Source organism: Panthera leo, chromosome A1 (genome assembly GCF_018350215.1).
Source record: "Panthera leo isolate Ple1 chromosome A1, P.leo_Ple1_pat1.1, whole genome shotgun sequence".
In the NCBI taxonomy this organism is placed as follows: domain Eukaryota; kingdom Metazoa; phylum Chordata; class Mammalia; order Carnivora; family Felidae; genus Panthera; species Panthera leo.
Window position 1 is genome coordinate 221,194,509 of NC_056679.1, and position 13,959 is coordinate 221,208,467.

The 13,959-nt window shown below is 36.8% G+C and overlaps 1 protein-coding gene across 1 annotated transcript in view; it reads left to right on the forward strand.

The window, feature by feature from the left end:
• The first annotated feature begins 1,004 nt into the window (after positions 1-1,004).
• CDH12 (cadherin 12) overlaps positions 1,005-13,959 on the forward strand; it is a 287,396-nt gene continuing 274,441 nt past the window's right edge. Inside the window, exon 1 of the mRNA XM_042908231.1 lies at positions 1,005-1,240. The gene's annotated coding sequence lies outside the window, so the exon portion shown is untranslated. The remainder of the gene's footprint in view (positions 1,241-13,959) is intronic.

A 13,959-nucleotide genomic window follows, 5' to 3' on the forward strand; every position in this document is an offset into this window, starting at 1 on the left:
AATGAAACGTTCATAAAATCCCCAAAGAAGAGGGCACTGAGAGCTTTCATGTTGGTTAACATGTGCAGATGTGGAAAGGAAGGTTTGCGTAGAGAGGGCACGGAAACTCTGAGCACCTTTCCACATACCTTGCCCTCTTCACCTCTTTCATCTGGCTCTTCCTGAATTATATCCTTTTGTAATAAACTGGTAATCTAGTAAGCAAGATGTTTCTTTGAGTTTGATGAGCTGCTCTTACAAGTTAAACAGACCCAAGAAGGAGGTCGTTGGAAATTTTGATCTAACAGCCAGTAGGTCAGAAGTACATGTGGTAACCTGGGCTAGTGACTGGTGTCCAAAGTGGGAGTGGAGGGTGGAAAATCTTGTAGGACTGAACCCTTAAGCTGTGGGATCTCATGCTATCTCTGGGTAGATAGTGCCTGGATTGAGTTGAATTGTGGGACAGTCCGCTAATGTCCAAGAATTCCTTGGTTATGTGTGGATGAATCCTGTCCCTCACCACCACCCCCCACGTGCTTTGAAACTAGTCTCAGAGCCATATCACCCAGCCATTTAAGAAAATAACAGGAATAGGATTTGAACATTTTGAGGTTCTCAGATCATATGCTATGGTTCAGTAGACATAGTTCAACTCTCTGTGACTGTGATGAATCCATGGTTGTATACCTTTGATAATCTGAGAAATCTCTTTTAACATCTTTTCTTTTTTAAGTTTATTTATTTATTTTGAGAGAGACAGAAACAGCGGGCATGTGGGAGGTTAGAGAGAGAGAGGGAAAGAGAGAATCCCAAGCAGGCTCCAAGCTGCCAACCGTGGAGCCTGATGGAAGGCTCGGACCTACAAACCATGGGATCATGACCTGAGCTAAAACCAAGAGTCAGACACTTAACTGACTGAGCCACCCACGTGCCCATCTTTTAACATCTTGAATAAAGAAAATATACTTGTTTGTGATCTCAGCACAGACTCAAACATTAGGGTTCCGCATGTCCATTCTTTTTTCTCTTGCTTACTGTTAAGAACTGTGTGAGATTTTAACCTGCTTTCAGGCTAAAAAGTCAGCCTGCCACAGTGCCATGGATGCAGGGACTAGGCATGAGACTCATGAGTCAGAGACAGTTGACTGTGTTACTCACAGTGACAGCAGTAGCCATTGTATCAGGTTTTTCTTGTGCCATTTCCTGAACCTTGAATCTCGTGAGGTGATGTGGAAAAGACCAAGTGACACCTGCACAGGCCGTGAGTTGAATTAGAAAACTGAATGCTTTATGATGGGCTATTAAGCATATTTGACTTTTGTTCTGGAGGGAGATATTATCTCTCTATCCCAAGACTATAAGTAGATACGACCATTGCGACAGGAAAATACCGCATGTTTACCTTCCATCCTTTATTTTTGTTAATGTTTATTTGTTTATTTTTGAGAGAGAGAGAGAGACAGCATGAGCAGGGGAGGGGCAGAGACAGAGAGACAGAATCCCAAGCAGGCTCCGCACTGTCAGTACAGAGCCAGATGCGGGGCTCAAACTCATGAACTGTGAGATCATGACATGAGCTGAAATCAAGAGTTGGAGGCTTGATCCACTGAGCCCCCCCAGTCACCCTTATCTTCCATTATTTAAAAGATGATCCAGAAAGGCAACCAGTGCCTCATTTGCACGATGTGCAGAAACACAAGAGAGGCACGAAGAATTGTCTTCCTTAAAAATATCATAAACAGTAATATGAAGTATGATAATCACCGCTTTCCAGAGCACGGAGTATTTTTACACACACGTTAATGATGCTTCTTTTTATCAAGGATTTGTCTCAAAATATCCTGTTAATTGCTTGGTAAAATTTATAAACCTTGTTCAAACGTTACATTTCACAATCTAAAAATAATTCTCTCAAGTCAGCGACGTGTTTATACTTTTTAAATTAATATAGTACTAATATATAAAACTTTAATTTTCTTTAGGGAATCACTGAAAAAAAAAAAACATTATCAGTGCTCCAAAGCCCTTTGAAATTCATTATGAGCCTAATATTGCATAAAGAGAAGCCTTTTCCAACCTGTTCACCATTTGTCGCCTGTGTTATCACTCAGGATGACATTTCTTGGACAATGAAATCTCTCCATCTCTAAGTGTTGGAGTTGCCCACATGATGAGTCTCTAGTTACTTTGTTCTCTCCATCAGACCCTGGGTGTACAAAACTGAGTTAACCATGTGCTTCAGGTCCTGATTCACTAACATCCTTACTTGATGTGGTACCTACCATTCTTCATATGATTTCCTGTCACCCCTCTTCCACACCTCCACGTGTGTAGAAAAAGTTATTCAAGAGAATGCGATGTGTGTCCTTACCAGTCCCCTTCCCGTACTTTGCCTTAGATACTGTCATAGAAACATTGGTGTCATTTTGATTGTTCTTGATTCTTACATTGTAGAAATTATTTTTGTTATTTTTTTTTCCCATTTCATGTTTTCCACTCAACATTACGGTTGTGAGATTGAGCTATGATGCTGCGTGTGAATCTAGTTCTTTACTTCTGATTTCTTTATAGTATCTTGTACCTGTAACAAATTTTATATCTCTGCTGCTGTGGTGATGAACAGCGATGTGCCTACCTCCATTTATGAACAACATAGTGATAAAAATCTTCCTGTTTATATCCTTATGGACCTATGGGAAAAACAAGTCATAGTTTATATACATTCACTAATTAAGACCAGCGTCCTTTACGTCACCAACTGCTCCCTTTGTTCCATATCTTCTTCTTGCTAATGAGTATGAATTTCTGGTGAATTATTATTATATATTAAGTTTTTTTAGTATAATTTTCCTTCATTTTACTGAGGTAACTTTTTCAAGTTTATTTATTTATTTATTTATTTATTTATTTATTTATTTAGAGAGAGACAGAGACAGAGAGAGAGAGACAGAGAGAGAGAGTACACAAATGAGGAAGGGGCAAAGAGAGAGGGAGGGAGTGAATCCCAAGCAGGCTCTGCATTCAGCACAGAGCCTGACACGAGGGTTGGTCTCACAACTGTGAGATCCCAACCTGAGCCGAAATCAAGAGTCTGATGCTTAACCGACTGAACACCCAGGCGCCCTTTACTGAGGTTATGAATCTTTCCATTTTGATACCACATAGAATTGAGGCTCTTTACTTTGAAAATAGCCCAGTACCTATCAATATACTCAAATTTTTAAGCCTGTAAAGTAGATCTGTTTCAAAACGAGTAGAAATGTGGTGTTGCAGCATGTCCTAGAGGCTAGTTTTAACACACTTAATGCACTTAAACTTGGCTCATCGCAGGTTGGGACTCCGTCCGATGGGCAGCTGAGAGAAAAGGAAAACACCAGGACCACACACGACGATGTGCAGGGCAAATAAACAAGAGAAACTCTCATGATTTCCTCTCCTACCATCTGAGTTTTGCCAAAAGTCTTGCCTATGAGACTTTAGCTCTCTCATTTCAGTATTTTTTTTTCTGTTAGAGCATATAGAGGTTCAAAAGTGATGCCTCTTGCACCATCCAGAGTTGGTGCCACTGTGCAGCGTGCCTGAAGCAGTAGGACAGCAAGAGATCTATAGATGCACAAAGTTATCTACCAGGTACAGAGTATTTTTTAGTGCAAACCGTAGAGGAATTCTTTTCTGGAACACAAAGAACTCAGATTTTTGGTTAACTCAGGCCAGTGGTGGTGTGGAGCCCCTAGGATAGGCAGGCTGAACCCCACTGTGTCTTAATTTCCTCATTTGTTAACTATGGATACTTAAAAAAGAAAAAGTATGATATTTGTAAGCATTAAATGACTAATCGCATAATGTTTTTAGAAGAGTGTCCAGAATATTGTCAAATGCAATAAACATTAACTCTTAGTATATTACAACATTATTACCTGTGTTAGTTATTAAAAGATATTAGGACAATTGGCATTCCAAAATGTAGCTAATTACTTACCCGATTCTATATGTTAAATTGGATTCCAAGAGAGTCGAAGATTTGCATAAGAAGAAAATGAGAGTACCAGCTAGATGAAACGTCAGAAAACAGACACCACACCCGGAATTCTTAATGGGAACAAAACAAATTCAACCACGAAATGTGAAGTTTCTGCTGTTATAATAATCCATAAACATTAAAACACACATTACAACCTAGAAATAGTCATCTGACCAACATTATGTAGTACCTGAAAAGCCTGGCGTTCAGCTCTGCCAGCTCAGAGAGCCTGGAGCCTGCTTCCGATTCTGTGTCTCCCTCTTTCTCTGCCCCTCTCCCACTCGTTCTCTCGCTCTCTCTCTTTCTCTCCCTCTCTGTCTCAAAAATAAGTAAGCATTAAAAACTTTATGTATTTTTTTTCATCTGTGATTAGCTTAAAGGTCAAAATTCTAGAAATAAGGATTTTAGAGGATAAGGAGCTATTGGTTCTCATATACTTCGGGCGGGAGTATAAATCAAAGTATTTACTTTGGAGGACAATTTGGCAATAAAGCTAATGTTTGAAATACACACATTTGTGGACCTATCAGGACAGATGTTGCTTGCAAGGACCTTCAGGGTATACTCTCCTTCTAGGGCAGTGCTGATAAAAATAAAGCTAACTTTAACTTCATTTTTTTCCTCTGTCCATCTCTCTCTCCTTCCTCATTTAAACAGACTCCAAATTAAACAATATCCCTTTCCTAATAAATACCTTACAAAGACTGGGTAACCTACAAAAATGAACATTCTCCAAACTTATATCCAGAACCATTTATGATACTCATTTCTTATGATCTAACTCAAACATCCACAAAGAAACTGGCAGTCATTGTTAGGCAGCCAAACTTTTAAAAAGTATTTTTTAATACATGTACAAAGATAACAAATAAATGCCTACTTTGTATGCTATACCTGGTATAAGGTGGTGCTGTATCTGTTTACTTGCAGGTTTCTAGTATTGATTGATTAGCTTCTCGATCTATAAAGCTGTAGGTTTACCATTAAATTTTCTCATAATATTCCATTGTGAGTTCACCTAGAGTGAGACTGTTTCTTTGTTTCATTTCAATGCATGCTACCCCTACAAATGCATTATTGATTTTTCTTCCAAACCATAATGATGCAAAGTGCAGCAGCTTGACAAATTTACGTTTATTACCAAATACCTGGCTTGACAAGCAGGTGGGACTTCCTTTACTTACATAGTACCATTGTTTCCTATACTTTTATGTTGCATTGATAAACATTCAGTTTGAAATGGTATATGAAATTAATGGAAACTATAACCTTCCAATTAAATAAGAAATGGAAATGCCTTTCTTTTTTACTGCTGTGTCTACATAACCTTCAATTCAGAATCAGTGATTTTGAAAGCCTAGAATTGCCCAGATTTTTGAGCTGGAAAGCCATCTAGCTTCTGGATTTTATTAATTGTTTAATAAGCAATAAACTCTGAACTGCATAAGAAGCGATAAGGACTCTGCTGGCAGCAGAGAGGGAATCCGATGCAATTTATGAAATTAAAGAAAAGCTCAGCACCTGTCCAAGTCAATATTCATCTACGTGTTCACACCAGCAAATCGAGGGCAGTTCGTTTATCATTTGAGAGAATCTGTGCTGAGAGCAGCTGCCTAACTGCTAAGATCCCCCCCGCCCTCATCATTCGGTTAGCAGAAAGAATGGAAACTACCTGCATCACACCCTAGAGTTCAGTGGTAACGTATTTTTCACCTATTTTAAGAGCATGACAAGTCCTAAGAGAGAAAGAGACAGGGTGAAAGAAGAAAAAGAATAATAAAGAGAGAGAGAGAAAAAAAAGATAGATAGAAATGTTGTTAGATCTGCTGCCTTGAGACCGGATGCATCAAGATCCAAGCTCAGAAGCTGTCACGGAATTATGGCTACTGTTTGTCTTTCTCTGTCACCCATCTGCTGTCTCTAAGTGCAGAAAGTGAGAGCAGGCATCTGCTGAAATACCGTATTCATTAATCATGAGAGCGGGGAGCATGCAGAAGTCACACTAGGGACATTACTTCAGAGCCTCTAATGATGTAGGTCAGTGCGGATTAGTGTCTATTCCTCATGCTGGGATGTGGTGTGTTTTCTACTGTATGTTGAAGGGTATCTATCCTTTCAAAGCAATCAAGGGACATTATCTGAAAGTTCATATCTCAATTAGAAAGAATACATGTTGGTTAGCGATGGACGAAGCTTTCTGGGCATCACAATGTCTTACTTAATACGTCTCTCGGTTCCATTTTTTTTTCCCACATATTTCACGTATTTGAAAGAGAATTAAGCACACGATGGTTTTATGGATGCGGAAGATCTGGCATTCATACCCACTTATCAGGAATACATTCCTGCTGTACTTCTTAAAAGGTTCTGTTTAAAAGATCTTCAGATTTTAGAGGTCAGCCAGCAAGCCATGGCCAAATCTTGCTCACTGCCTGATTTTGTAAACATAATCCTCTTGAAACACAGCCACACCCATTTGGTTCCATATTGTTGATAACTTCTCTTAGGCCACAGTGGCAGTTGGGTACTTATGACAGAATTTAAGGCCCACAAAGCCAAAAATCTTTCTTATCAGATGCTTTACAGAAAATATTTGCTAATCCCTGTATTATAACATTAGTATAAATCTGTCTGATACACAGATCTCAGTTGCCTCATCTACATTTTATATAATTCCATCATTTGTATGGAATTTTTTGGAAATAATATTTTACTGCTTCCTTAGATTTATGAGATTTAAAAAAAAAAAAAAACAAACAAAACTGAACAACTGTTCTCCCCCCCCAGGCTCCACCTTTTGACCATTTCTCTTTTATTCTATTTACTTTTATTTTTTCTGTTTCCTTTGGTATTTTTTAAAGTTTATTTATTTATTTTTGAGAGAGAGGACGAGTAGGGGAGAGGGGCCAAAGACAGAGGGAGAGAGAGAGAGAATCCCCAACAGGCCCCATACCGCCAGCACGGAGCCCGATATGTGGCTTGAACCAACAAAACTGTGAGATCAAGACCTGAGCCTAAACCAAGAGTTGGACGCTTAACTGAGTGAGCCATCCAGATGCCCCTCCATTTGTATATAATAATCTTTATAAAAGTGGAAAATCCTACTAGGCATATTTGAAGTTGAGATAGGTCTGACTGTTGTCCACAGGAACACTGGAAGCAATTACACCTTACATGTTCTAGGAAAATGAAATAGTCCGTGTGGCATTATACATTTTCTAAAAAGGTCTTGATTAAGAAATTAAAAAAGTTTGGAAGTCTGCAAATAAAAAAATAATAATAAAAACAGTCATGTTCTACAATCTTGCAAGTCAATTATAAATTTCTTAGAATAATACATAAACATACAACACATACACACAGAGTACATGATCAATGTTTTAAATATGGGAATTAAAATATTCAAGTAATTACATCAGCATCATTTGTATTATCTCCCTAGGGAAGGGACCATATGGATAGAAAATTGTCAGTTTTGTTCAGTGATAGACTGCAAGTGTTTAAAATTGTGCCTAGATAAATATAAATGGCTGCTGAATAAATATTTGTATGCTGAAGAAATAGCAAAAATCTGGGGGCCAATATAGGTCATTTAAATTTCCTTTTGATACAGTATTTACAAATTTTCATCAAAAGGACATATCTGACTGTCATAATACAAGTTAGTAATTTGAATAAATAATGCAATGATATAGTTTGGAAATGATACTCTAGTAAAATATTACAGCAGAAGAGATCAAGATCATTTCAGGGGTGCCTGGGTGGCTCACTTGGTCACCCTCTTACCTTGGCTTAGGTCATGATCTCATGGTCATGGGTTTGAGCCCCACATTGGACTCTCTACTATTAGCACCGAGCCCACTTAGGATCCTCTGTCCCCCCTCTGTCTGCACCTCCCCTGCTCCCTCGCTCTCTTTCTCTCAAAAAATAAATAAAACATTTAAAAAATTAAAAAAAAAAACATAAATTTCACATGGCACAGCTGATACCTTGATAAATAACATGCATCCCTTAACTGTTTGAATAATTGAGTAACAAATAAAATATATTTCAATGAGTAAAATGATAGAGTCGTGACCAAAAGAAGAAAAAACATTCATGTTCCCTGTGCTACAAGAAAGTCAGGAGAGCCATGACATACAGGGATATTTTAATCAATCAACAGTGTAATATAGTAATTTGTAATTTAAATACATATTTTTTTAAAGGTAGTGTGGGTTCTCTAAATTAAAAGTTATCATAATAATGTGGCATACACTAGATAAAGCAGCCATAGCAATGCTTGTAAGACTTTATAGAGAGTTCCAGAATTTTTTTTGGAGATTTACAATTGAAACTTCGCAATGAGAAACATCAAGAGTTAAATAGATAATTCTAAGGAAAAATAGTATCTTTTTAGCCTTGTGTGATCTCAGTATCGCCTGTCTGGTGTTAGACTTTGAGAATGTTTGCTGCTTACTGTTTCTCTTCTGTAATAGCTCTCCTTCCTTTCCTCCCCAGTCCCCATATTTTTCTCCTTGAAAACTACAATCCAATCCCTATTTATGGTTCTGAATGTATGCCTTATTATGTCTAAGCTGCAAGAAAAATGTGTTATTTAAGGTTTAAAAATCATAAAATCATTTAAGAAAATGGTTAGTCATGTTACTCATAGCTCTTTACCCAAGAAAAGTGAGAGCATGTATCCATACAGACTTGGATGCATAAGTTCTTAGCAGCTTTATTTGTAATAGTCAAAAACTGGCAACAACTGAAATGTCCATCAACAATTAAATGGGTAAACAACTTTTGGCATATCCATACAGTGTAGTAGTGTAAAATAAATTCTACTCAGACGTAACAAGGAAAAAATGAATAATAAATATAAGTATTTTTTGAGAGCAACATTTTTTGGGGGGGAAGCTGTTGATTTAGTGTTGGATCTTTATTATTTTCAAGAGTTAATGAGGAGCGCCTGGGTGGCTCAGTTGGTTGAGCATCTGACTTCAGCTCAGGTCATTATCTCAGGGTTCCTGGGTTTGAGCCTTCCATTGGGCTCTGCACTGACAGCCTGGAGTCTGCTTCAGATTCTCTCTCTCTCTCTCTCTCTCTCTCTCTCTCTCTCTCTCTCTCTGTCAAAAATAAATGAATAAACAAACAAACAAACAAACGTTTCAGAAAAAAAAAAATTCTGAATCGTGAATGCCTCCTAGCATTCCTGTGGCTCAGGACTAGAAAGGTGATATCCTGGACCCCAGTGTATAAGTGTCTGTAGATCACAGAGGCAATTTGTTCTAGTTATCTTTGCCTTGTGCCCCTTTCTTTGTACAATATGACACAAAGTTTGGGGTTGTTAATCAGAGACAGGGAAGTGGACTACGAGGTCTCTGGGATCATGGACAGGTCAGTTTTTTTTTTTTTTATGACAAATCCAGATGTCTGAAAGGTTGCCACCCTGCTCCCCATTGCTATGGCCTCAGAAATGCAAATGATGGTGCTATCCTTCCAGGCCATTGCCAGAGTAAAGGAAAGAAAAGAAGAAAGGATTTCATAAATAGTCAAGGTAGTTTTGTCTTGATCCATCCTCTTGGGAGGAAGCAGGGCATCTTGATGTCAGTTACTCCTCTTCCTCTCCTTCAGTTTGGTCCAGAGGTCTCCAGCATCTGCACAGAACTAGATATCAGGCAGAACCTTCTTTCGCTGTGAGATACATACTCAAGGCCTGAGGTTTTGGCTGTCATCTGGGTAGTGAAGAGGATCTGGTGTAGTCCCTTCCCAGGAGACTCAAAGGCAATCTTCGTTCTTAGTGATTCCCACATCTGAAGGGTGGGAGAAAGTTGGAAATGTCAGTTTGGAGATTTGCAGACAGATATTTGAGGAAACTAGAACAGTTCAGGATCCAGTCCAGTTTACAGGCATATAACAAAACCTCTAAGACAATTAACAGGATTATAATCTAAAGTAGCCAAAGGTGCAAATAATTTTCTCTTTATAGTTACCCCCCATTTTTTACCAAAGATAATCAGAGTAAAACTAATTTGTTTGTATTAAACTCAGCCTGACTATTTCCATAACTGTAGCAAGAATAGCGATTAACCATACAAGTTCTTTTTAAGACTGCTTTGTTGGAACTTTTCATAAGGAGTCCCAGATTGAATTCTCAAAAGTCTCGGAGGCCAGAAAGCCAAACCAAGGACTGGCCATTAGATTTACCTGTAATATCCTTTCAGTCAAAGTTTTAGTAATATACTCAATCTTTTCAATTGTGTCCTGTTATAAGAATAACAGATTCTTATTGAACTTAGGCAGATAGCTAACTATATTGCCATGAAAAGAATACTCAAGAGTTGCTAAATTCTGAAAGGATCAAGTAGGGAGAAACAGTAAATGGTTTCACCTTTGTTTACAAAGGTATACTTTACTAACTTGCAGTAAGTCATAGCATAAGTATAGCATCTCCTTAAATCTGCAAGAACAAAGTATCAAGGAACTAGCAGTGTTTCAAAGAGTCATAAGTAATCATGATGATTGTCTTAGTTAATCAACCCCATCTAATTTAATATTTGTTCTGCTTGAATCCAGTTTTTCCACTAGTTTTGGAAAATCTTACCCAGTTCAGTTTTATAATCTTAACGTTTTCAGAAGTTTGTACTTGTCAAAAGTCCATGAGCTTTCTTGAAGTGAGACATTCTTGCAGGAATATTTTTGTAGAAGCATCAGAGTAAAACAGTATCTCGATGAGTAACAAAAGATTTACAAATGACCATGATTTTTTTTTTTAACGTTTATTTATTTTTTGAGACAGAGAGAGACAGACATGAACAGGGGAGGGGCAGAGAGAGAGGGAGATACAGAATCGGAAGCAGGCTCCAGGCTCTGAGCCATCAGCCCAGAGCCCGGCGCGGGGCTCGAACTCGCGGACCGCGAGATCGTGACCTGAGCCGAAGTCGGACGCTTAACCGACTGAGCCACCCAGGCGCCCCCAACTGACCATGATTAAAGACCTGATGAGAGTTCACTATAATGCAGTTGATAAGGAAATTTGGTTATTTCTGTGAAATACAACACTTTAAGATAGTACCTAGAATGACATTATATCAGGATATATCATAATTTTAAGAATTTCATATAATTTTTGGAGTGCTGATATTAATATATACCTATTTAAATATAAGGTAAACAAGGTTTGGCATACTTCTCATTTGCCAATGATTTACATGTAACTTAATGTATCAAATACACCTAATTCACTTAATCTCTTTTTTATAAAAATAATTTTTATTTTTTTTTTGAATTTTTTAGTTCAAATATAATAAACCAATAGACTTCTAGTAGTTTCACATGTGCAATATAATGTTTCAACAATTCTATACATTTCTCAGTGCTCATGAAAATAAGTATACTCAATTTCTCTTATCTATTTCACCCATCCCCCTCCTCACCGCCTCTCTGGCAACCACCAGTTTGTTCTCTGTATTTGAGAGTCTATTTTTTGGTTTGTCTCTTTTTTTTCTTTGTTCATTGCTTTGTTTCTTAAATTCCATATACGGATGAAATCCTATGTTATTTTTCTTTCTCTGACTTATCTCACTTAGCATTATGCACTCTAGGTCCATCCATTTTGTTGTACATGGCAAGATTTCATATTTTTTATGGCTGAATAATATTCCATTATACATCCCATCTGCTTTATCCATTCATCTGTCATTGGACACTTGGGTTGCTTCCATATCTTGGCTATTGTAAATAACATTGCAATAAAGAAAGGAGTACTCATATCCAAATTCATTTTTGTTTTTGTTTTCATTTTCTTGGGGTAAATACCCATTCCATTAGTGGAATTACTGGGTCAGATATAATTCCATTTTTAATTTTTTGAGGAACCTTCATACTATTTTCCACAGTGGCTGCGCTAATTTGCATTCCTACCAACAGTGCACAAAGGTTCCTTTTTCTCCACATCCTCACCAGCACTTATATTATGTCTTTTCAATTTTAGCCCTTCTGACAGGTGTAAACTGATATCCCATTGTGTTTTTAATTTGCATTTCCCTGAAAATTAGTGATGTTGAGCATCTTTTCATGTGTCTTAGCTATCTGTATGTCTTCCTTGGAAAAATGTCTATTCAGGTCCTCCAACCATTTGAATAGGATTATTTGTTTCCTTGGTGTTGAGCTGTATAAGTGTTTCATATATTTTGGATATTAGCCCCTTATCAGATGTATCATTTGCAAACATCTTCTGCCATTCAGTAGGTTGCCTTTTTTTGTTTTGCTGATGGTTTCCTTTGCTGTGCAAAAGCTTTTTATTTTGGTGTATTTTCAATATTTACTTTTGTTCCTCTTGCCTGTGGAGACATCAAGAAAAATGTTTCTATGTCCTATGTCAGAGAAAATACTGCCTATGTTTTCCTCTAGGAATATTATTGTTTCAAGGTCTCACATTTATGTTCATGTTGAGTTTATTTTTGTATATGGTGTAAGAAAGGGGTCCCATTTCATTCTCTTGCATGTAGCTGTCCAGTTTTTCCAACACCTTTGTTTCAGAGACTGTCTTTTCCACATTGTATGTTCCTGCCTTTTTTCTCTCGGTTAGTTGACCCTGTAATCCTGGGTTTATTTCTGGGCTCTCTGTTCTGTTCTACTGATCTATGTGTCTATCTTTGCACCAGTATCATATTGTTTCGATCAATATGCTTTGTAATTGTCTTGAAATTGGGATTGTGATATCTCTAGCTTTGCTCTTCTTTTTCAAGACTGCTTTGGTCATTTGGGCTCTGTTGTAGCTACATACAAATTTTAAGATTGGTCTGTTCTGGTTCTGTGAAATTTTTGTCAGTATCTTGATAAGGATTGCATTAATCTGTAGATTGCTTTCGGTAGTGTGGAATTTTTAACAATATTGGTTCTTCTCATCTATGAGCATGGAGTATCTTTCCATTTGTTTGTGCCATCTTCAATTTCTTTCATCAGTGTTTCATAGCTTTTGGAGTACAGGTCTTTCACCAACTTGGTTAGGTTTATTTCTAAGTATTTTATTATTCTAGGTAAAATTATAAATGGGATTGTTTTCTTAATTCTGTTTCATATCAAAATTTCCAGCTGTTCCAGGGACCTATTGAATGTCTCTTATCTCAAAGTTAGTTTTAAGTCAAAAAGACATTATTTAGAATGTGAAGTTTAGGAAGTTTGTCAAAAATACAAAAAAAAAGTTTGAACATTTAACTAAATAAGATCATGGATTATTATGAAATAATACTTAATTATCTATTTAACCAAAGTGACAAAAAAAAGATTTTAAGACAATATAGGAGGTTACATAGTTGTTAGCAAAAATTAGCTTGTAATACTGAGAAATTTCAATTTTATTAAGTAATCAAAGAGGTGATTAAGACAATATAAAGCATAGGATATTATTTTGATAAAATATGAAATTCTTGTGAAATTCTTGTTTTCTAGGCAGATTACTTTAAAGGTGAAGAAAACCCTTCATAATCTCTTATTACAAAGAACAGAACAGTAATTCAAGAAAACTTTGTCATGTTAACAGAGAACACCAAAGTTTAATTTTGTACCAGCTTACTTTTGATATTAAAGCTCATTCACTTAATTAAAATTATTCCAATTTTAGACAGCCCAGATCACACACATAGATTCCTTCCCAAAGATTTATTTTCCACAAGCCTTCTAAGACGTTTTCCTCATTAAAGCACACATTTTATTTTGCTTACATGTGGAGATATTTCCCTTATTATTTCTAGTAGCTTTAATCACATACATTAATTAGAATTCTTAACCCTTAGAAACCTTACTTCCTAGGAAAACTAAGAAGTAAACAATTGTGAACTGTTTGTTATAACACCTTTCTTTAGATTGGCAAATTCAAGAACATATATATTTAATAATTTCTAGAAGCATATTTCTTCCTCAATTTTCCAGTGTAACACTAACACCTCCAGATATCTTATAGATAAACCTAT